The sequence below is a fragment of the Phyllostomus discolor genome, chromosome 1 (genome assembly GCF_004126475.2).
Source record: "Phyllostomus discolor isolate MPI-MPIP mPhyDis1 chromosome 1, mPhyDis1.pri.v3, whole genome shotgun sequence".
NCBI classification, from domain to species: Eukaryota; Metazoa; Chordata; class Mammalia; order Chiroptera; family Phyllostomidae; genus Phyllostomus; species Phyllostomus discolor.
Window position 1 is genome coordinate 218,404,964 of NC_040903.2, and position 22,106 is coordinate 218,427,069.

The 22,106-nt window shown below is 43.5% G+C and overlaps 1 long non-coding RNA gene across 1 annotated transcript; it reads left to right on the forward strand.

The window, feature by feature from the left end:
* Positions 1-2,869: 2,869 nt before the first annotated feature.
* Positions 2,870-19,568, forward strand: LOC118497982. The gene is made up of 3 exons (XR_004900512.1): positions 2,870-3,037; positions 13,385-13,394; positions 19,558-19,568. It is a non-coding gene; the product is annotated as an uncharacterized LOC118497982 (long non-coding RNA).
* Positions 19,569-22,106: the final 2,538 nt, after the last annotated feature.

Here is a 22,106-nt window from a genome sequence, read left to right on the forward strand (position 1 = left end):
GAGCTGGGAGCTCCGAGCCCGGGCAGGTCTTTAGGGTGGACATGGCCCTCCTGCCCCCTGACAAAGTGTCTTTGTTCCACCGGACTGTGGTCGGGATCCCCAACCTTTGTCTAGGCCCGCCCGTGTCCCCCCTCCCCGCCCCGCCTTGTCAAACCCACTTTGCGCAAAAGCTGCATAAGCAGCGAGGGCGCGGTCAAGACTGCACTGCATTCCGGGAAACTTGTCAGTAAATCCTGAGCACGCAATTCGCAGACACAAAAGACGCCTCAGAGGGCTCAAATATGTAAACACAACAAATAGAATAATGAGTGCACTGGAAAACACAGTGGGAGAATTTCACGTCTCAAAGAAGCGGCGTTATGAATAATAAGTATGTTGAAGTAGGTCAGGTCTAGAAAGATTTCAGAAATAGGAAGACAAGATAAAATCAAACCAAACTAAATAAATTTTTTAAATGCTTAGAAAAACTACAACTATTTTGCATAAAAATAAGATCGAGTTTGAGGACAGGGGTCCACAGAGCAGGGTCAGTTTCGCTGCTACTGGCTTTCACAGGAGAAAGTGGTGAGAGTGTTTCTGGTTCTTACCTAGTTTTCAGCACGTAATGTAACTTGATTTCCATGGACCTGAAATGAGCCAACTAACTGTAATTATTACTGTGAAACTGCATAAAGGGAAACCTCACTGAAGTGGAGTTTGGAGTCAGTGGGGATGCTGTCACATAGCACCACCTGGGGTCAATTACAGGAAGAATTGTCTGTCACTGGCCCCGACATGAAGATGTACCCTGTGCTCCTAGGAGGAGCCAACTCCCCAGCACCTCAGCCAGAGAGAAACCATTGTCCCCCTGAATTGAGGATTTTCTGCAATGCACTTTCATTTGAAGTGACCCCTCCCAACTTCCTCCTTTCTGCCTGTAAAATAACGTTCCTCTCCTTTACTTGTGGAGCTGGCCTATGACTTTTGCTACAGCTTGCTTGTCCTAAATTGCAATCTTTTACTGTTTCTGAGCAAACCCCTTATCTGCTGGTAAAATAACTGACTGCTATATTTTTAAGGTCAACATAATTTGGTGGCCTGTGTGGGGATCCAGAGGACTCCTGACATGTCTGAGGCTGATGATCAAGCAGGTGCAGTGTCCTTGCTCTGAAAGACTCTGGGAAGGGTCCTTTGGGTGCAGACTCTCCAGTGATCATTTTGAGAATAGCCATCCAGAAATAATATCCTCATACCTTCTGATCCAGAAATTCCACCTTTCAAAAATTTCCCCTAGTAGCCCTGGCCTGGTAGCTCAGTTGGTTACAGTGTCCTGCCTATATGCCAAGGTGGTCAGTTTGTTCTCCAGTCAGGGCAGATACAAGAAGCAACCAATGAATAAATACAAGAGTGGAACAATTCTCTCTCTCTTTCAAATTAATAAATGAAATTAAAAGAAAAGCATAAAAAATTTCCCCCAGTTATGCTTCCCTGTGTATGAAATGAACTATGTTTAATATATTTGATGCAACACATATATAATTTTAAAAATTTCAGTAGAGGAGAATTTGTTAAATTATGGTTTGCTCACACTGTGAAATATTATAGAACATTAAAACTGGGTGAGAATATATGACATTTCATTAAAGAAATAAAACCTAGTAAGGTGGTTCTAATGGATTTTAAGAGAGAATAACTTCCAAATAATGTTATTATGTGAGAAAAGTATCCTGCAATACAAATTATGTTAAAAAAAACAAAACAAAAAAACCCAGGCAGAGGACGTGCTGAGAGTAGACACAGGGACTAGTCACTGGGCAATGTGGAGGGGAAAATTTGCTTTTCGTTCCTGTCATTTGGAACGTTGTGCCATTTGTTTTGTCCTTTATTTCAAAGAAACCTATGCCCACATCCTCCACCAAGAAAACCAGCCCCTCCAAAAAACAAACAAACAAAAAGAAACTTATGTATAAATATTTTTTGTAGATAAAAGAATGGATGAGAAGTAATTGGTTATATATGTATGCATTTAAAAATAACTCGACAAAAATTCTTCACACCCTAATTAAATCCGGAGGTGCATGCTGCCTTCCTTATCTGAATAGCACCTTGACCTACCAAAGTGCCCAGTTTGCATCCAAAACTCTATGCCAGCAGGAAGATTTCCACAGTGCAAAATATACTGTCACACAATTACTGTTTTTTTGAGAGATGAAAACCATTTATTATCAAAACAATTGATAGGAGACTCAAGACTTAGAAAATTTTAGCTTAAGGAAAAAGTTTTAAGTCCAGCAAGTAATGTTTATGTTAAACCTTTTGTTTCAGAAACTGCAGATAAGGCCCACTGTGGCTCCTGGGAAAACAGCCTGCCTCCTGGGGTGCTGATAGAAGACTACTGCCTGGAGACATCTGAACTTTTGTTCCAAGAAGAACAGACGACCACCACTCCCTGGGAACAGCTAACCGCCCAGAACAGGAGTGCTGCAGCTTTGCTCACCTAATGCTCACTGAATTTCAAAGCTCTTACCACACCTTGTTTATCCCCTCCAGCCCTTATAAAAGCTCTGGCCTGTAAAGGAAAGACAAGGTGGTTTGTTAGGGTATCAACCCACCATCTTCTCAGATTGTCTGCCATCTGAATGAAGCGCCCATAAAAGATTCAATCGCTGTCATTGCTTATTTGGTTTGGTAGTGACAGGCAGCCCAAATGCCAGTGCCTTTTCCAGGTACATATTTTGGTGACTCCGCCGGGACAGACTTTGGGACTCTCTGGTAAGTCTGGGTGTTTGGCGGGGAGTCCCATTGGCTGCCTGGACTGAGGGGCCCTGAGGAACTTGGAGTCAGAGAATCCCAAGCAGCTGCCAAGTGATTTCACTTGGGGAAATCTCACCCCTTGCTCCCAGCACCTCTCCTCGCGCATCACACTGGATTGAATCGTTGCGCTTTCTGGTTCAGGTTGAAATCCTGGGTCACAACTTAGGTCATCTGTTCTGTTTGGGTACCGTCTGTTTGGAGCTCCGTCTGGTCCGCAAGGACATCTGTTCTGGTCCCAAAAGGGGTCTGTTTGGAGCTCCGTGGAGTTCCGTCTGGTAATATGGGGGGAAAGCCTCCATTTCGAGAAACGGCCCTTTGGGCCAGTTCGAATTCATTGACATATGAGCGTCTATCGAAAGCGTATGTTGTTTTGTTGTAGTACTGTTCTGTTTGTGTCCTGTATAATTTAGATTCGGGAGAGTGCTGGTCACTGAATGGGTCTTTAAATTACTGTATTATACTGTAACAAAAGTTGTTTTGTGAAAATAAGGGAAGTCAGACAAATTGCCTTACCTAGAAGTTTTTGAGTTTACATGATAAAGATGCATGCAGAGTTAAAAAGAAAAAAAGAGGAAAGTGAGTTAATAGCTCAGAGAAAAGAGAATTTACATATGAAAGCTAGAAGGTCAGAGGAGAGGGGCCAAGAAGATCTAGGTATTAAGATCCCTGCAGGCTCGTCAGAGTTCCTGCAGCCCCAGGGCATCCACTCCTGTGAGTGAAATGGGAAAAGTGCGCCTGCACTGGCATCGCTATCTTGAATCGGTCAAGAAACCAGATTCGGTGGAGGAAAAGCCCCCACCGGGGCAGGGCACTATCCTTTTTGGAGACTTTTCAGTGAGAGTAAGGCCAGAAGGCCACTCTGCTAGATGTTGTCTGGCACATACTCTGTTTCCTACAGTGGACCTGTGAAACTGGAAAAGCTCAAACCCTTCTTATGGACATAACCCTGCTAAAATGACTGATTTGATTGCATCAGTTTTTGCCATTTATCATCTCAATTGGCCAGACATAGGAGCTTTATTGAATTCTTTGCTTCCGTAAGGGGGATGAGCAGAGGCTCGTGTTGGATAAGGCAAATGGAGAGGCTCGGAGGTTATGCCAAGAAAAGCCAGATGGGGCTCTGGGCCTTCCCAGGGCAATACCTATCGCTGAGCCCAACTGGGACCCTTAAGGGGATGGCCTTTCTCTCTTAAGAGCATTATTATAAGAGATGCCTCCTTGAGGGAATGGGAAAGGCATCCCTGAGCAGAAAAGTCTGGGCACGGTGCAGGTCGTGCAACAGAAATCCACAGAGGACTCCTCCCAGCACTAGGACAGTTAAGGAGATTCCTGAGGATGGCAAGTGACTGCTGCATTTGAACTCCAAGCTTTGGGCCCACTGCTAATCCACTGTGTGAGGCTCTGAAGGGACCGGAATATCGCCCTGTTCTTTGTCCTAAAGTGGACAAAGGAGCACACTCAGGCTTCTGAGTCTCTGAAGTGCACCTGGCTTCAGCACCAGCCTTGGGGCTTTCAAGCCTCCTGGAGCCCTTCCAATGATATGTGTGTGAGAAACAGGGTGTTGCCCTAGAATTCCTCACCCAAATGCTTAGTGACATTTGCAATCCATCGCATGATTGTCAAGGAAATTAAATCACACTGTCCTGGGGTGGCCAGCCTGCTTGAGAGTGGCAGCCACCTGTGAGCTCTTGGGGAAAGCTGAAAAAGTTTGCCTTGGGGACAGGCTCTGCCAGTTATGTGTCACAGCAAGTGTTGAGCCTGCTGGAGCAAGAGGGGAATATGTGGCTGACTGCTGAAAGAATGGGCAGGTACCAAGCTCTTTCTTCTCGACAGTCCCAATGTCTCCCTCAAAACTGTACGTAAAGTAATTCCTGCCTTTTTCTCCCAGACCCTGACTCAGCTGCACTAATACATGACTGTGCTGAAATAACTGATGAAGTGTATTCTAGCAGAATTGATTTACAGAACCATCCTGTAGAAGAAGCAGACTGCACTTTCTGTACAGATGGAAGCAGTGATACGGACAAAGGAAGCAGAGAAGCTGGATATGCAGTTGTGACTCTTCAAGGAATAGTGGAGGCCAAGGTCTTGCACCAGGAACCTCTGCCCAGAAGGCTAAACTGGCTGCATTGACAAGGGTGCTGGAACTGTCTCATGGGAAGAGAGTGAATGTGTGTATCAACTCAAGGTAAGCTTTTTGATTTTGCATGCACATGGTTCCATCTGAGAAAACGAAAGACTGTTAACCTCCAATGAAAAGGAAATTAAGCATGCAGCCGAAATTCTAAAGTTATTAGAGGCTGTCCAGGCACCCCTACAGGTGGCAGTCATGCACTGTCCGGGGCATCAGAGAGAGGGAACTGAAGTGGCTAGAGAAAGCAATATGGCTGAATGGGCAGCAAAAGAGGCTGCTAAAGGAATATTTATGATGCCATTAGTACTTGTTCTAGACTTGTCAAAATTTGACCCTGAATATTTGACTGCAGACTTAGAAAAAGTTAAAGGTTGGGATTTTAATAAAGAAGGTCCTGATAACCAATAAAAAAAGAATAAGAAAGGAGCTATACTGTTTTCCCAAACATTTAGTAGGGCCAGTCATAAAACATTTGCATGAGGCCACACACTGTGGAAAAGACTCATTAACCACCTATGTAAACTGTGGCTCACAGGTCCTGGAATTTCTAAAGAAATAAGGAAAGTAATTGTTAGATGTGTTGTATGCCAGAAGAACAATCCCAAAACAGAACCCCACCAAAAGAAAGAAGGGAAGCAATGTCAAGGACAGTGCCTGTTTGAGGACTGGCAAACAGGCTTTACCCAGATGCCGAAGCTCCGAGGGTGGAAATATTTGTGAACCTCTGTGGACACCTTTTCAGGATGGGTAGAAGCCTATTCCACTAGAACAGGGAAATCTTGAGAAGTATTAAAAACATTCTTGAAGTAAATAATCACTTTGGTCTCCCTGACAGCATTCAGAGCAATAACAGACCTGCTTTTGTTTCAGAAATCACACAGGAGGTTAGTAAAATCTAAAACCTTAGGAATTAAGTGGAAACTCCACATGGCATGGAGACTCCAGGCTTCTGGGAAAGTAGAGAAAATGAACCACACCTTGAAGAAACTATAGCCAAACTGTCAAGAAGCTCATCTTCATTGGGATCGAGCTTTACTTATTGCCCTGCTCAGGGTAAAGGTGGCTCCTCGAAGTGGGATTCAGATGAGTCCCTATAAAATTGTGTACAGGTAGCCATTTCAGGTCACAACTGCGGTGAAAGATATGTATATAGATACAAGTCTGAAGGTAAGAAATATGTGCAACATTTAAATCAGACCTTAGCTGTGATGAATAACTTTGCCTGCATTAGGGACTTCTCTCCCATAGGTCCACTGCATTCGTTCAAATCAGGAGATAAGGTGCTGCTCAAGATTTGGAGGACAGGATCCCCAGAAAATCAACTAGAAGAAAAGTGGACTGGACCTTGGGATATACTCCTCACCACCCCAACTGCAGTGAAGCTGGCAGGAATAAAACCTTGGACTCACCACACCAGAATAAAGGAAGCCCAGGAAGAAGATCTGAAAGTCATCTTTGAAAAACAGTGAGTTATGTTCTCTTCATTACCTCTTGTTTGACCCCTTGTTATGGACAACTTATTCCATTCAAACAGGATGAAAACATCTGGGTATATCTGGCCAAAAATGTCCTGAATATTTCTGACTTTTTTCTATGTAGAACAAAGTTTCACTTCATGTCTTATAAGTGTCTGTGCCCCTTTGGAAAGCTTTATAAATTATACTGTGTTTGATGATATTGAAAAGAAAATTACCTACTCTGGTATTTATAATTGGGGACCAGTGGTAACTATAAAGGACAGGGAAATGTTTTCCTTAAAGGTCATTAATGTATCCCAGCTAGAGAGTATGCAATTTTTGTCAGCTGTGCTAAAACTGTCTCGTGTTCTCAGCAGGTGTGAGGATGAATTGCACCACCACCAGTGATGTATCTTATGGTTTTGTTTCTGTTAAACTGCCAACACGATGGTTCCTGGTATGTGGAATGACAGTCTCTTCTTATGTTCCAGCAAACAGCTCTGGGGGACCATGCTCTCTGGGAAGACTGGCGATGTTTATGCCTCAGAAACCCCACTTAACCCGGGTTCAATGGGATGTCTCCCCTACATCTGATTGCATCAATGACTTACACCTTTTAGCCCTGCTGAATATGTGTCCTTTATTATATTTGTAATGCCAACCATGGTAACTCATTTAAGTATAGAAATAAGCAGGTTAGCCTGCGCTATGGTGAAAGCCTTAAATGCCACCTCTCAAGCTATTAGTGCCATTAGTCAAGAATTAGGACATGTCAGAGAAGCAGTACTGGAAAATCATGCAGCTATAGAGTGCCTTCTTTTGAGACATAATCACGGATGTGAGGAATTTAAGGGACTCTGCTGTTTTAACCTAACTGATAGTTCACGGCTTATAGAGCAAAGAGTAAAGCAAGTAAATGATGTGGTGTCCAGTATAAAACAGGGAGAAGGATTCTTTGGCATTGATTGGTCTAAACTAACCTCCTGGCTGCCCAGCATATCTGGTGTTTGAGAAGCTTTTATTGTTTTTATCCTTGTCATTTTCTTCAGTATCATAGCTTGTTGTTGCATACAGTGTGCCTCCTTATGCAGGTCTGCAGTGTACCTCCTTATGCAGGCAAGCCCCCGCTGAACAATCCAGCGCCCAGCAACCAAGTGAATACTTCCATATGAGGCTGATCTCATAGAAATGAGATAGTTTAATATTAAGGGTGGGGAATGATAGGGGGCTTAAGACTTGGAAAATTTTAGCTTAAGATAAATAGCCTATAAATCTAGCAGGTAACTGTGTATGTTAGCTTTCATTTCAGAAACTACAGATAAGGCCATCCTGGTGCCCAGGAGGAGCAGCCGACCTCCTGAGGCTCTGGCTGGAGATTACCGCCTGGAGACATCCGTACCAGGAAGAAGCAGGCGACTGCCCCTCCCCCTTGGACACAGCTAACTGCCCAGGACAGGATTGTTGCAGCGGCTGAATCTCAAAGTCCTCTCCGCACATTGTTTGTCCTCCCCCACCCCCCTTATAAAAGATCTGGCCAGGAAAGAAAGGGGAAGATGGTTTGTTAGGGTATGAACTTGCTCTCTTCTTGGATGGCCGGCCATCTGAATTAAGCACCCATAAAAGAATCAATCGCTGTCATTGCTTATTGGATTTGGTAGTGACAGGCAGCCCGAATGCCAGTGTCTTTTCCAGTTACACTTTTTTGGGATTTAATGTATTGTTCTGGGTTTGTAATACGATGCAAAATTTGTGAATTTTCAGGCTTTCTCCCTAAGGTGTGGATTTATCAATACATTTTTCTCAGAGTGTTTTTTATGTACTATCTTTATAATTAAAATCATTCGTTTCAAGTTATTTTTTAACTGCAATTGTAATTATTGTGTTTAATTTGTATTTAGAAGCGTATTTTATAATTTTTAAATATAAGCACTTTGTAGTTATCTTTTACTACTGATTAGTAGATTAGGTGCAATGAGAGTAAGAAACATACTTCATATAATTTCAATCTACCTTTGATAATACTTTTTTTGAAACTGGATCCTTAGTACAATACCGTCCATGAAAAAAAGCTCCTACAGTGGTTGTCTGCTGCCATCTTGTGTTCATTTTCAGAATAACACCTAAGTGCAGGTCAGCAGGGAAAGTAGTGTGTAGTCGGTTGGTTCTTTGTGAATGTTGAATCCAATTTGCTGCTCATGGTGTTTCTTACACCCTTACTGAATTTTGTGAGGTGGTGTTTTGTTTCTGAAAGAGGTGTGCTCTATCTCGGATGAGGGAGGTTTGTCAAATCTATTATGGTTATAAATTTTTCTTTGTGTCTCTGTTCTATATAATTTAAGTTTATGATATTAAGTACATGGTGAATTTGGATCTTCTGGGTCAATTAAGCTTTTTGAAGCACTCACCATCTCCAGTCACGCTTTTAACCTCGAAGTCTACTGCATATTATTCTGTAATTTTCATGTGATTTATGTTTCTGATTAAAGGTACTTTTGCACCATCCTATGTATCTTTTCCTATTCTTTCTCTTTTGATCTTCTGTCAAAACATTTGATCCCTAATGTTTTAGGTAATTCATATTTTCTCCCAGTTTGTGTATTTTATTTGTATTGTCCAAAGAAGTTCTTTTTCAGAGTTGTCTTTCATTTTATGAAGGATATGTTATTAATGTATTCGTTACTTAATATATTTCGTTACATCAGTGTGTTATGTACATTAATATATAATGCACACAATGTATTATTACAAATACATAATGTGTTATGTACATAAAGTATATGTATTAATAATGTATTCATTACATTAATGTATTTAATGTATGCATTAAACTGCATGTCCACTAGTATACTTGATTCCTGGCTACTTTTGTTTAAATGGACCACTATAAATCAAACCTACAGATGAGGGGTGCGGTCTGTCTAAGGTCAGAGGCAGGACTGGGCTGGAGGTGAGAGGGGGCCACAGATGTGGGTGGGGCTGGGTGGAAGGCGTCGTTAGGCTGGCAAGCGTGAGGGGCCGGCAGTTCTGGGGGAGAGACAAACAACTCCGCAGACTGGAGTTAGGCGCTGCTGGCGCCAGTCTCCATGGTCACGAGGTGACGCTCACAGGCTAACGTGATGCAAGCAAGGCGGTCCAGGGGCATGGAGGTGAGCTGCGTGGGGGCTATGAGGTGAGGGGGGTGGCGGGCAGATACAGCCACCCTGTGGGGAGCAGGAAAGGGGTCCAGACTGCGGTATACATCTCAGGTCTCAATGTAACTGACCACTTCCTGTGGGACCACTTTTCTATATTAATCTACATGATATTACATTTATAGACAAGTTTGGTAAATGGGTGTCATTGTGTGTTTTTTCTGAAATCCAAGAACATGATGATATTTTTCATTTTTTAAAGTTTCTGTTATTGGGTAGCAATTTCCAATTTTCTTCACACAGATCCCATCTACTGTTAAGTTATTTCCAGGTTTTTTTAAAAAACCTGTTTTGTTGGTATTGAGTCCAAATAAAATTATATCTGTAACTTAGTATCTCTACATATTTATTTCTGAATGTTATTTTCCTATAACTGCACTAAATTCTGTTTGTGATACTTTTCAGTTGATTCTCATGAGTTATGAAGGTAAACTTGCTCTCATGCAATAATGATCATTACATGGTTGTAGAAAAATTCTCCTTGATAGTCATAAATATATTAATGACTAAATAAAAGAGTAACATCCTTCTTAGCATTTTAAATGAGTTTAGGGCCTGGAAGCACAGTGTTCTAGAAATCAGAAGTATGTTGTGACAGGAAAGGTGCCTCCGGGCAGGTAATCTGAAGAACACAAAATGTAGCGAATGTCCACATTTTCAAAGAGGAAAACCTGAGATGGTGAAATCTGGAATCTAACAGAGTAAGACTGTTTGTTCTAAGTGACATTATAAATCAGTTATTAAAGTGATATGTGAGCAATGGAAAGAAGCAGGGATCCTCAGAGGACTACTGTGTGTAATCACACTGGTGATCTGGTCTCCTAAGTGGACAGATCTTCCTTTGCCTCCTGACTATTGCCTAGGACACATCTCTCCAACATTTGCAAGATGGCTTGTATTTTTTGTTCTTTAAGTTTCAGCTTCAGGCTTTCTGTTCCAAGAAAGGCAGCCTTTGAGATCTAGGATGCAAAAGGACATACTGTTTGTATTCTAATGAAGTCTTCATGATACAGAGTAGGGTTTGTCATTCTCAGTACTATGGAGTTTTTGGTCCAGAGGATTCACTCTGGGGGAGGGGGGTTGTCCTCTGCATTGTAGGTGCTCATTAGCATCCAATACCTCTATTCACTGCTGACACCCTTGCTTCCCTTCCACTGAGGACAGTCTAACATGGCTGAGAACATTGCCTGAAGTCCTCTTGGGGGCAAAAATCACCTTTGGTTGAGAAACAGTTTGAAGCTTTTATCATTTTTGAAACCAGAAAGATCTTGGTCTGGTATGCAGTCTTTTTATTATTTTTCTATGCAAATTATTTTCTACTATGTGATTTATTTTGGGAAGGTATTTAGAAGTGTATTTTAAAACATCTAAATATAGGGAATTTCTAGTTACCTAATGACTGGTTTCCAGATTAATGGCAAAGAGAACAGTAAGCATAGTTTGTGAGACATTTGTTGAAATCTGCTTTATAGCTAAATATAGTCATTCTTAAAGAAGTTCCAAGTGTGCATTGAAAAGCATTTTAAAAAAATTTTTTAAATTTCATTTATTTATTTTTAGAGAGGGAAGGGAGGAGAAAGAGAGAGAGAGAGAGAAACATCAATGTGCGGTTGCTGGGAGACGTGGCCTGCAACCCAGGCATGTGCCCTGACTGGGAATCGAACCTGCGATGCTTTGGTTCGCAGCCCTGCGCTCAATCCTACTGACCTATGCCGCCAGGGCTGAAAAGGTCACCTGTTTGTAGTGAAAAGTCTTCCCAGGCACCCATTTGTAGTGAATTCTGGCTGAAGTGCAATAGGAGCACTTAAGAGACATATTGTATGTAATTTCAATTCCGTGATGCTTGTTGAAACTGTCTTTATATTGGCTTGGCTAAAAGATTAAAAACTTTGGGGAAGATAGAATAATGAAGATGCTAGAAAGTTTGCAGAATAGTGGGACAAGATGGTGAATACGTTGTTCAATGAAATTATTGATGAAAATGAAAAACGTCTCATTGTGTCTTTACCTAAAAACCGAATGAACCTTTTGGCCAAGCAAATAGTACAGTGTGCATCTCTGCTGCCATCGCGTGGGCCTTTTGGGAATGACAAGTTAGTAGCTGGTCAGCAGGAAAAGTGGTTGACTGCAGGAGAATATCAATGAATGTTGATTGCAATGTCATTGAGACGTGCATTTAGTAAGTTTTAAAGATCAGGACTTAGTAGTTACCTTTTGTTCCCGATTTCTATATTATCAGCAATGACAGAAAGAAACATACTGTATATAATTTCAGTCCTTTGGAATTTCTTAAAACTTAGCACAGGATGGTCCCTTTGAAAACTGTCCCAAGTGTGGCTCTCTGCTGCCATCTCGTGTGTAACTTGGGAATAACAGCTTCGTGCAGGCCAGCAGGAAAAGTCATTGGCGATAGTGAATTATCTACCGAGGGTTCATGGAATATTATTTACGAAGTGTCTTTCATTACATTTAAATGATAGGACTTTCTAGTTATCTTCTCTTTCTGACATCTACATTAGCAGCCATGAGGCGACACATGTGTTTTTTATAATTTCAGTCTTTTGAAGTTGGTTGAAAACTGATGGAAGGTACAATATGGTCATTTCCAAAGTGTTCTGAGTGTGCATACTGCTGCCATCTCGTGGGCATTCTTGCAAATGACACCTTCGTGCAGGTTGGCAGGAAAAGTGATTGATTCCAGTGGAGTATCAACGACTGTTGATTGCAATGTGGTTTAGAAGTGTATTTTCTAACCTTTATTTATTTTTAAGAGATTTTTAAAAGATTTTATTTATTCATTTTAGAGAGGGAAGGGAGGGAGAGAGAGAGAGAGAGAGAGAGAGAGAGAGAGAGAGAGAGAGAAACATCAATGTGCGGTTGCTGGGGGCTGTGGCCTGCAACCCAGGCATGTGCCCTGACTGGGAATCGAACCTGCGATGCTTTGGTTCGCAGCCCGTACTCAATCCACTGAGCTACGCCAGACAAGGCATATTTCCTAACCTTTAAATGTAAGGATATATTAGTGACCCTTTGTTCCTGATTTTTACATTAACAACAATGAGAGTAACAATTATAGTCTATATAATTTTTGTTCTTTGTAATTTGTTTGATCTTGCTTTATGGCTCATTATGGTCACTTAGGAAAATGTCCTAAGTGTGGCTCTCTGCTCATCTCAAATGCATCTTGGGAAGAACACCTTAGTGCAGGCCAGCAGGAAAGGTTGTGAGCTGTGGTGAATGATCTATGACCATTGAATGGAATGGTAGTTTGTCATGGATGTTATTACTTTCATATAAACAGACTTTGCAGTTCATTTTCTCTTCTCTCCCCCACGTACAACAGTGGAGTCTTTATAAGTCAGGTAACGAGGTGCTTCTTGTTGGCCAGACCTATGTTCATGTTTCAGCTGTGTCCATGTCTGTGTGGTCCAATGTCCTGTGTGTGTTGACATCCTGTCAGCATCGATGTCCCTCCTGTGTCTACATCCTCACCACACTAATGTGCCAGCCTCGCTGAAATCGTGATTGTGTCTAGGTCCCCTCTGCCTGATGTCCTGGCCGTGCTGCTGTCCTGCCTGTGTTTGTGTCCCTTCCACATCACTGTCCCGTCTGGGTCAATGTAGAGGTCGTGCTGCTCTGTGGCCTGCATTTCAATGTCCCACATCTGCATTGATGTCCCCGCTGTGCCGCTGCCCCACCTGCATAGATTTCCTGGTTGTGCCACTTTCCTATCTTTGTCGATGTCCCAGTTCCCTTGGTGTCCCTGTCGTACTTTCTGAGTCAATGCCTTGACCAAGTCAATATGTGAGCTGCGCTGCTGTCCTTTCTGTGTAGATGTCTAGGCCTTGTCAATGTCCTGTCTGTGTCGGTGTCCTGGCTGTTACTTTGTCCTCCTGCATCAGTTCACCTGCTTGTTGATGTCCTAACTGCATTGATGTTTGAAACGATGACCATATCCTGGCCACCTGATGTATTGGCAGCGTTGAGGTCCTGACTGTGTCATTGTCCCACCTGTGTGGCCATGGGTTGCCTCCTGGTTGTGGCTTCACGGTCACCTGACTTGCACTCGTGGGCTCCACTGTACTCCACCAGCTGCAGGCAGAAGAGGATGGTCCACAGTGAGCTGGACAGGGACACTCAGTCCTTTGACCCCCTGTGGGCAATGAGCTGGTCGCTCCCTCAGGCTGTGTCTGCTGCTGTTGCCACAAGATTTAACAATTTAAGCAAAGTAACCTATTCTCAACTGAATGATTACGTGGATGAAATTCGGAAGAGTTTATTAATTTAGCTTGTGTCCTGTAGTTTGTGGGATTGTCTAACAAAAAGTAACATCCCACGAATGCTGCACTTTTCACAAATTACCTGTCAATCACCCACTTTACTGCCATAAGACCCTGTTTCCCCATACTCCCCAAGGTCCTATATACCTGATATCACCTCATTGTCTGGTAGTCATTTGTACTCATGCATGGATTAAATGTTGAATATCTTGTATTGATCTGATTATGTTATTTTAATTATTATCCCACAGGTATTAGAGCCAACAGGGTTGGTGGAAAACAATCCCTTTTTAATTCCCCACAGGTTTTTAAAAATATATTTTATTGATTATGCTATTACAGTTGTCCCATTTCTCCCCCTTCACTCCCCTCCATCCTGCACACCCCTCCCACCCACATTCCTCCCCTTTAGTTCATGTCCATGTGTCATAAGTTCTTTAGCTTCTACATTTCCCATACTATTCTTGCCCTCCCCTGTCTATTTTCTACCTCCACCACCTATGCTACTTATTCTCTGTACCTTTTCCCCCTCTCCTCCTCCTCCTCCACTCCCCTGTTGCTAACCCTCCATGTGATCTTCATTTCTGTGGTTCTGTTCCTGTTCTAGTTGTTTGCTTAGTTGTAGTTTTTGTTTTAGGCGTGGTTGTTAATGATTGTGAGTTTGCTATCATTTTACTGTTCATATTTTTTATCTTCTTTTTCTTAGATAAGTCCCTTTAACATTTCATATAATAGGGGCTTGGTGATGATGAACCCCTTTAACTTGACCTTATCTGAGACGCACTTTATCTGCCCTTCCATTCTAAATGAAAGCTTTGCTGGATAGAGCAATCTTGGATGTAGGTCCTTGCCTTTCATGACCTGGAATACTTCTTTCTAGCCCCTTCTTGCCTGCAAGGTCTCTTTTGAGAAATCAGCTGACAGTCTGCTGGGAACTCCTTCAGAGGTGACTGTCACCTTATCTCTTGCTGCTTCTAGGGTTCTCTCCTTCATTTTAATCTCGGGATAATGTAATGATGATGTGCCCTGGTGTGATCCTCCTTGGGTCCAGCTTCTTTGGGACTCTCTGAGCTTCCTGGACTTTGTTGCTCTTCTTTTTCTCCTTTTGGTACCCCTATAATTCAGATGTTGGAACGTTTCAAGATGTCCTGGAGGTTCCTAAGCCTCTCTCATATTTTTGAATTCTTGTTCCTTCATTCTTTTCTGTTTGGTTGTTTCTTTCTTCCTTCTGGTCCACTCCATTGATTTGAGACCCAGTTTCCTTCTCATCACTATTGGTTCCCTGTGCATTTTCCTTCATTTCACTTAGCATAGCCTTCATTTTTTCATCTAATTTGTGACCAAAATGAACCAATTCTGTGAGCATCCTGATCACCAGTGCTTTGAACTGTGCATCTGATAGGTTGGCTATCTCTTGGTTGCTTAGATGTATTGGCTCTGAAGCTTTGATCTGTTCTTCTGTTTGAGCCACTTTTTTGTATGTTTGTTTGTTTTGGTCTTGTCGCCCTGTTACGTATGAGGGGCGGTGCCTTAGGTGTTCATCTGGGCGGGGAAACCCAATTGCTGGGTTGTGATGCTATATGTGGGGGCGAGGTCCGAGAGGGAACAATTGCATTTGCTCCGCTCTCTGTCCGACTTCAGTCCCTTCTGCCACTTCCCACAAGCAAACTGGGCCCTTCTGGTGCTGGTTCCCAGGTGGGTGGGCTTGTGTACGTTCTAGGACCCTGTAGGGTCTCTGCAACAAACTCTCCTGTGAGGCTGGCAGTCTCTCCCGGCACCTCAACCCCAACAAGTGTTTCCAATTGGTGCTTTCAGGCTTTATTTCCAGGCCCTGGGGCCCTGGGTTGTGTGGTCTGTCTCACTCCCTGTTTTCATCTGGCTTATCTGTGCGGGGATGTGTGTCCAAGGTCAGCCAGTGGCCTTGCGAGCCTCACTGGGTCTGCCCGTGGCCACCCTGAGCCGGGGTCTGCTAGCCTGTGCCTGTGCACCCAGGACCTCCAAGCACCGCTTTCTCCTGCCACAACCCCTCTCCACAGGCCTCGGACTCTGCCCCTCTTACCGGTCAGGATGAATGATTGTCAGACTTCCGTACAGTTCAATTTTCTGTGAGATCAGATTGTTTTTTTGTTTCTAAATTTTTGTTGTCCTTAATTTTGGTTGTGTGAGGAGGCACAGTGTGTCTACCTATGCCTCCATCTTGGCCAGAATAATTCCCCACAGTTTTGAAAAGCCGGCAGTGTGGAATGAATGGTGAGACAGCGCTAACTCCTGAAGCTGTTGCAGCTGAGAGATCATGGACATCTGCCATGCAAGGTCAGCATCCTTTTTGTTCACTCAGTGTTTTGGCCTATTGTTGCTGGGTTTGGTAAAATTTTGAAGTTTGCATTTGGAGAGACAAAGGTTTTATCATACTGAATCACAGGTTGTTTACAGTGTGAAGATCTGGTTCAGCTGCTGCCTCTGGCCTCTGGCAACGGGGGCCCGGCATCTGGCTCCAACTCCAAATTCTGGCCATGGCATCCTGGTTACAGATCTGCGTCCTGTGTCCAGAGCCTGTGCCTCAGAGTCAAAATGTATTTGGTTGTGTGTCTGCAGTCTGGCACCTCTTAGGATGTGGCATTGTGTCCTGGGTTTGCCTGCAAGGTCCACGTGCAGATGAAATTTAGGTTGTGGTGTATGGAATCTGGCGTTATAAGGGTCCAATGTCAATCCCCAGCATCTGGTGTTTGGCCCTTGGACCACATGGTCTGGGTCGGGTGGGCACAGGGCTTTGCTCCCGGAGTCCTGGTTTTGGTTTGGGTCCACTGCAGGGTCCAGGTTTTGGAGTCAAAGGTATGTGTCCAGGGTCCTGAGTTTGGCTCTGGTGTCTGGTGTCTGCCCACAGATGATCATTGTTGTCAAATTCAATGCCAATATGAGTCCCCAAGTGTATGGAGTTTAGGCAGATTAGTAAAAAAGCAAGGAAAATTCCTTGGCAAATGGAATGGGAAAAGTGAGTTTGAGAGCTAAATAAGGCCAGCGATGTACAGCCTGGTAATAAGTCTGAGGATCCGACTTCCCTAAGCAAGGGCATTGGAGAGCAAATGGTTTATAAGTTTCAGTCCACGCAGGGGAAGACCCACCTCAGTCCCAGCCCTTCTCTGGTGACTATTCTGAAGGAGAAGTTCACCAGAGAAGGACCCTGACCACTCTGTGTGCTCGCTTTGTTGTATCAACACATTGAAGGGAACCCCTGGAAAGCTGAGTATTCTGTGGAGCTGACTCTTCTGAGACCTCCTCTAAAATCCTCAACATTAGAAAACAGGTAAAACCCTAAAGACAGCGCACCCAGCATGCACTGTTTGTTGAGCACACATGTGCCTTCCCTGCTCTTCTTTGCTGCATGTCTTCACTGTGTTCCTCCTTATCTCCTCATCCCTGTGAGACCTGCAGCCAGGGAGCAGGGGGCAGCAGCAGCTCGTCCCAGGTCACCCCGATTCTGTCTCCAAGGACCTTCTTTGCATCTGACTTTTCTGTTTCCCCATGGTGCAGTGCCACCTACGCTCACTCTTGTTGCTCTGACTGTGCCTCTTCTCTCTGAAGCCCTTTCTTTGTTTCACTGTCCTTACATTTAATATACAAACTCAAAATTCCCTAGGTTTGTGTTATGAAATTTTTACTGCACAAAGTCAAGTGTCTACATGTATGACACCTTGCCAGGGCAAACCTGCCTTGGAGTAAAAGTCCAGTAACTTCTCGGTGACAGAATAAGCAAATTTTGTGTATTCATTTACTTGGGGATGGACATTTGAATACTTTCTACCTTTTGGTTGTTGTTAACAGTGCTGTTAAGAATAATCATGTATAAGTTTGTTATAACATCTGCCTTCAAATTCTCAGGTATGTGTTTCGAAGTGGAGTTATTGAACACAGTAGGGTAATTTTTTTGAGGAAATGTCAAATCATTTTATAAAAGGTTTGCAATAGTTTTTTATAACTCTTTATTTTATTTTTTCTTTTTAAAAAACATTATATATTTTTAAATATTTTATTTATTCATTTTCAGAGAGGGAAGGGAGGGAGAAGGAGAGAGAGAGAGAGAAACATCAATGTGCAGTTGCTAGGGGCCATGGCCTGCAACCCAGGCTTGTGCCCTGACTGGGAATAGAACCTGCGATGCGTTGGTTTGCAGCCCGTGCTCAATCCACTGAGCTACGCCAGCCAGGGCTTGGTTTGCAATAGTTTACATTTACAATAGAAATGGTCAGTCATTCTAATTTTTGTTTGTGATCATAAACATTTCTCAGTTTTGCTTTCTCATTATAGCCTTTGTAGTGTCTGGGAAGGGGCATTGTGCTGTGATGTAGCCATGGGACATCTCTCTGGTATTTTTTTTTACCACTTCTATGAATGTCTTCTCGTTAGAAGGGACTATTCAAGTTTTTTAAAATATAGATGCCTGCTTGGGTGGTGTGGTTCAGTGGATTGTGCACTGGCCTGTAAACCGAAGGGATCTCCGGTTTGATTCCCAGTCAAGGGTATATGCCTGGGTTGCAGGGCAGGTTCCTAGTAGGGGACATGTGAGAGGCAACCACCCACTGATGTTTCTCTCCCTCTCTTTTCCCCTCCCTCCCCCTCTCTAAAAGTAAAGAAATAAAATGTTTAAAATAATATAGGTGTCTCTTCATTGATGAGTCATAAAGTTCTTTGTTGTGAAAGAAAGAGTCTTACTGAAAGTATAATGTGCAAGCACTTTCTTCAATTCCGTGCATGGTCTTCTTACTCTGAGAATAGCTTCTCCTGCTACCCAGAATATTTTAATCAAGAGGATATCACGTTTACTGGTTTACTTTCATCAGCTTTGCTTTGAAAGGGTGTGCCTTGATATGCCAGCAGCAGCCTCATGCATTTCAGTCTTATGTGTGTCATTACTGCATTATTTAATTTGCTTGATTTAATGTAACTTGTTTCACAGAAACCTGCTTTATTGTTTTAGACATGAGATGATGACCTTTCAAGGGCTTACACATTTAAATAGGAGGACACAGTGTTCTCTGTGGTTTGATGTCCAGAGTCAGGGACAGGCTTCGGGCACCCAGTCTGGTGTCTGGTGCGTGGCATGGTTCGGGGTTAGGATTACGGGTTGGGGTTGTGGTGGATGCCATGACTTGTCTTTAACCTCATTCGAAACCATCATGTTAGACTGTATTGTGACAGGTGTCCTATGGGTGTGTGATAAAAAAATCTCACCACAAGTGGTGAGTGTATGGTTGGCCATTTCCGCAGTGAGTATGCATGAACATAAGCAACATTTTCGGTCCCTTTGGCTTCAAAGAAGGTACAAGGGCAACTGTAAGGCAAGAAAAGGTCTGTGGTGTGTATGGAGACGATGCTGTGACTGATGAAGTGTGTCAGAAGTGGACTGTGAAGTTTCATGCTGGAGGTTCCTCCTCCCACAGGCAGGCAGACCAGGTGCAGTGGAGAGCCCTCAACAGCAGACGTTCACTGAGGACAGAGCACGTCATGGCAGGGCGGGAGACAGGCAACACGTTCAAAGTGTCCTAACCAGGCTTTGAAAACCATTTGCACCAGCTTGGTTATGTTAATTGCTTTGCCATTTGGGTTCCACAGGAGTTAAGTGGGATGGTGGGGACCCTTCGTGAGTGAATTTCCACAAGTGGTTCTCCACTGAAATGTAAGGAAAATGTTTCATTTCCATGAAGATTGTGTGTGGCGGGGGTGGGGGGGGGACGAATCTTTGCTGTTTGAGAACAACCTGGAATGGGAGAGATTGTGGGCAAACCAAGGAACTACCACTCGCCCCTCCCAAGGGTGGTCGTCATCCAAAGGACGTGATGATGTCCTTGTGGTGAATTCTGGAGGGTGTCCTTCAGTAGGAGCTCCTTTCAGAAAGCCAGCAGGTTACTGGTGACAGGTACTGCTCCCCGTCAGACCAACTGAAAGCTCCGCCTCAGGGGAAGAGTCCGGGGAATGTGTCAGCAGAAGATACGGAAGGTTAGGATGAGGTGAGAGAGTGCATTTCTCTTTGGTGACCAGGAAAAACGCTTCCAGCCTGGCTGCGCAGTCCTGATTGCTCCACAGTGCTCAGGAGACCTTGCTCCTCCCCACAGCCATTTAGTTCATTTCTGTGAATGTTTCTTTGTGAAGAGAAATTTCCATTCCCTGGAAGAGTGCAGAAGACACCTGGAAGAGATCTCTGCTCCAGAAGAGAACACTGTTGTGGGACGATGGAATGGTGAAATGGCATGAAGGGGGCAGAGGGCAGAGGAAGAAAACGGTGATGGCATTGTGCATTATTTTGTGGGGGGACAATGAAAAGTGTGATTGCCACTGCATCTCAGGGTAAAAAGCAAGGGAACTTTTCAGCCGGGCCAGCAGTAGGATATGCGTTGCATCAGTCGGTGTCTGCTGCCATCTCGTGGTCATTTTGGGGAATGTCACCTTATTGCAGGTCCGCAGGAAAAGTGGGTGGGTATACTGTATCATCTAGGAATGTGGAATCCAACATTATTTCGATGTGCATTTCATCACTTTTAAAAATAAGGATTTTTAGTAACCTTTTGTTACTGATTTCTAGATTAACCAAAATTAGTGCCAACAATCAGCTTTACATAATTTCAATGTTTTGAAGTTTGTTGAAACTTGCTTTACAGTACACTATGATCACTGAAAAAATGTTCCCAGTGCGCCTCTCTTCTGCCATCTGGTGTTCACGTTGGGAAAACACTTTGGTGCAGACCAGAAGGAAACGCTGGGTGTAGTGGATCATCCCTAAATGCTGAATCCAATTTTGCTGCTGCATGTTAAGTTTATTTTTTTCAGATTTTATTTATTATTGTTAGAGAGGGGATAGGGGAGGGAGAAAGAAAGGGAGAGAAACATCGATGTGTTGATGTGTGTAAGAGATACATCGATCGGTTGTCTCTCACACACTCCAAACTGAGAATCTGGCCCCCAACCCAGCCATGAGCCCTGACTGGGAATCCAACCATGACTGTTCGGTTCTCAAGCTGGTGCTCAGTCTGCTGATCCACACCAGCCAGGGCTCATGTGAAGTTTTTATATCTCTACAGGGTTTTTTTGGGGGGGGGTAAACAAAGCTACAGGTTTGATCCCTGGTCAAGCCACGTGCAAGACAGGCAATGGCTCTGACTGGTGTGGCTCAGTGGGCTGGGCATCCGCCTGCAAACCAAAAGGTCACCAGCTCCATTCCCAGTCAGAGCACATGCCTGGGTTTGAGGCAGGAGATAGTCAGGAGGAAACTCCGGAGGTGCTCCAGGGACAAGATAAAGGACATTGGTACAGGACAGAGACTGTGTTCTGAGACCAGTTGTTCCTGCTTTCTGGGAAAGTGTTGAATCATGGTAAATCATAACTGCATCTGTGCAGAAGACTCTACATGACCCCGCCTCATTATAACAGCATTACAATAAACCAGCATTGTGGGACCCCCTTCCCTCATAGTCAATTAGGGAAGATCATGGGAGACCACATGTACAGTAGGTTTACACTAATATAACTACATGGGCAATAAAACCCTGCCAAAACTAGCCAAGAAATATCGCCCTGTAAGTATAGAATCCCTGCAGCCCCTGAGATCAATCTCTGCTCCAAGTCAGCTCCCATGTTCTGTGGAGTGTGCTATCGCTTAATAAATCTGCTCTCTGTCTGTCTGCTATAAACTCTCTGTGTTCAATTCTTTGTTGTGATCACCAAGAACGTAGTTACCTGTGCCCACCTTACCTGTGCCCACCTGTGACAAGTTGTGGGCCAGGTCGCCAGTTGGGAGTGCATGAGAGGCAAATGATAGATCTTCCAAACAAAAAATAAATCAATAAATTAAAAAAACTAAATAAAACAAAACACAATTTCCATATGTATTAATGAACCCTGTATTCTTTCCCATTAATCTGTCTATTTACAGGGCATTAATCCACTGTTATAAGTATCTTCCTAATACAATACACCTTTTAATTCTTCACATTAATTCTTTAACATGACAGGTAAACTAAAATTGAGCTTCTTTTACTTTAAAATATTTTGCTGAGCCCTGGGCAATGTGGCTCAGCTGGTTGGAGCTTCGTCCTATTAGGTAGGATAGATAGCAAACTGAGGCAAGGAGGAGGAGGAGGGAGACAAGTCTTACCCAGTGACTCAGCCGTCCTGAGCCTGATCTGATAATAGTGCCAGGTGTTTGGAACATCACAAGAAACACCTATGGTGGCACAGGAAGAGGGAGCCCTTGAAATTC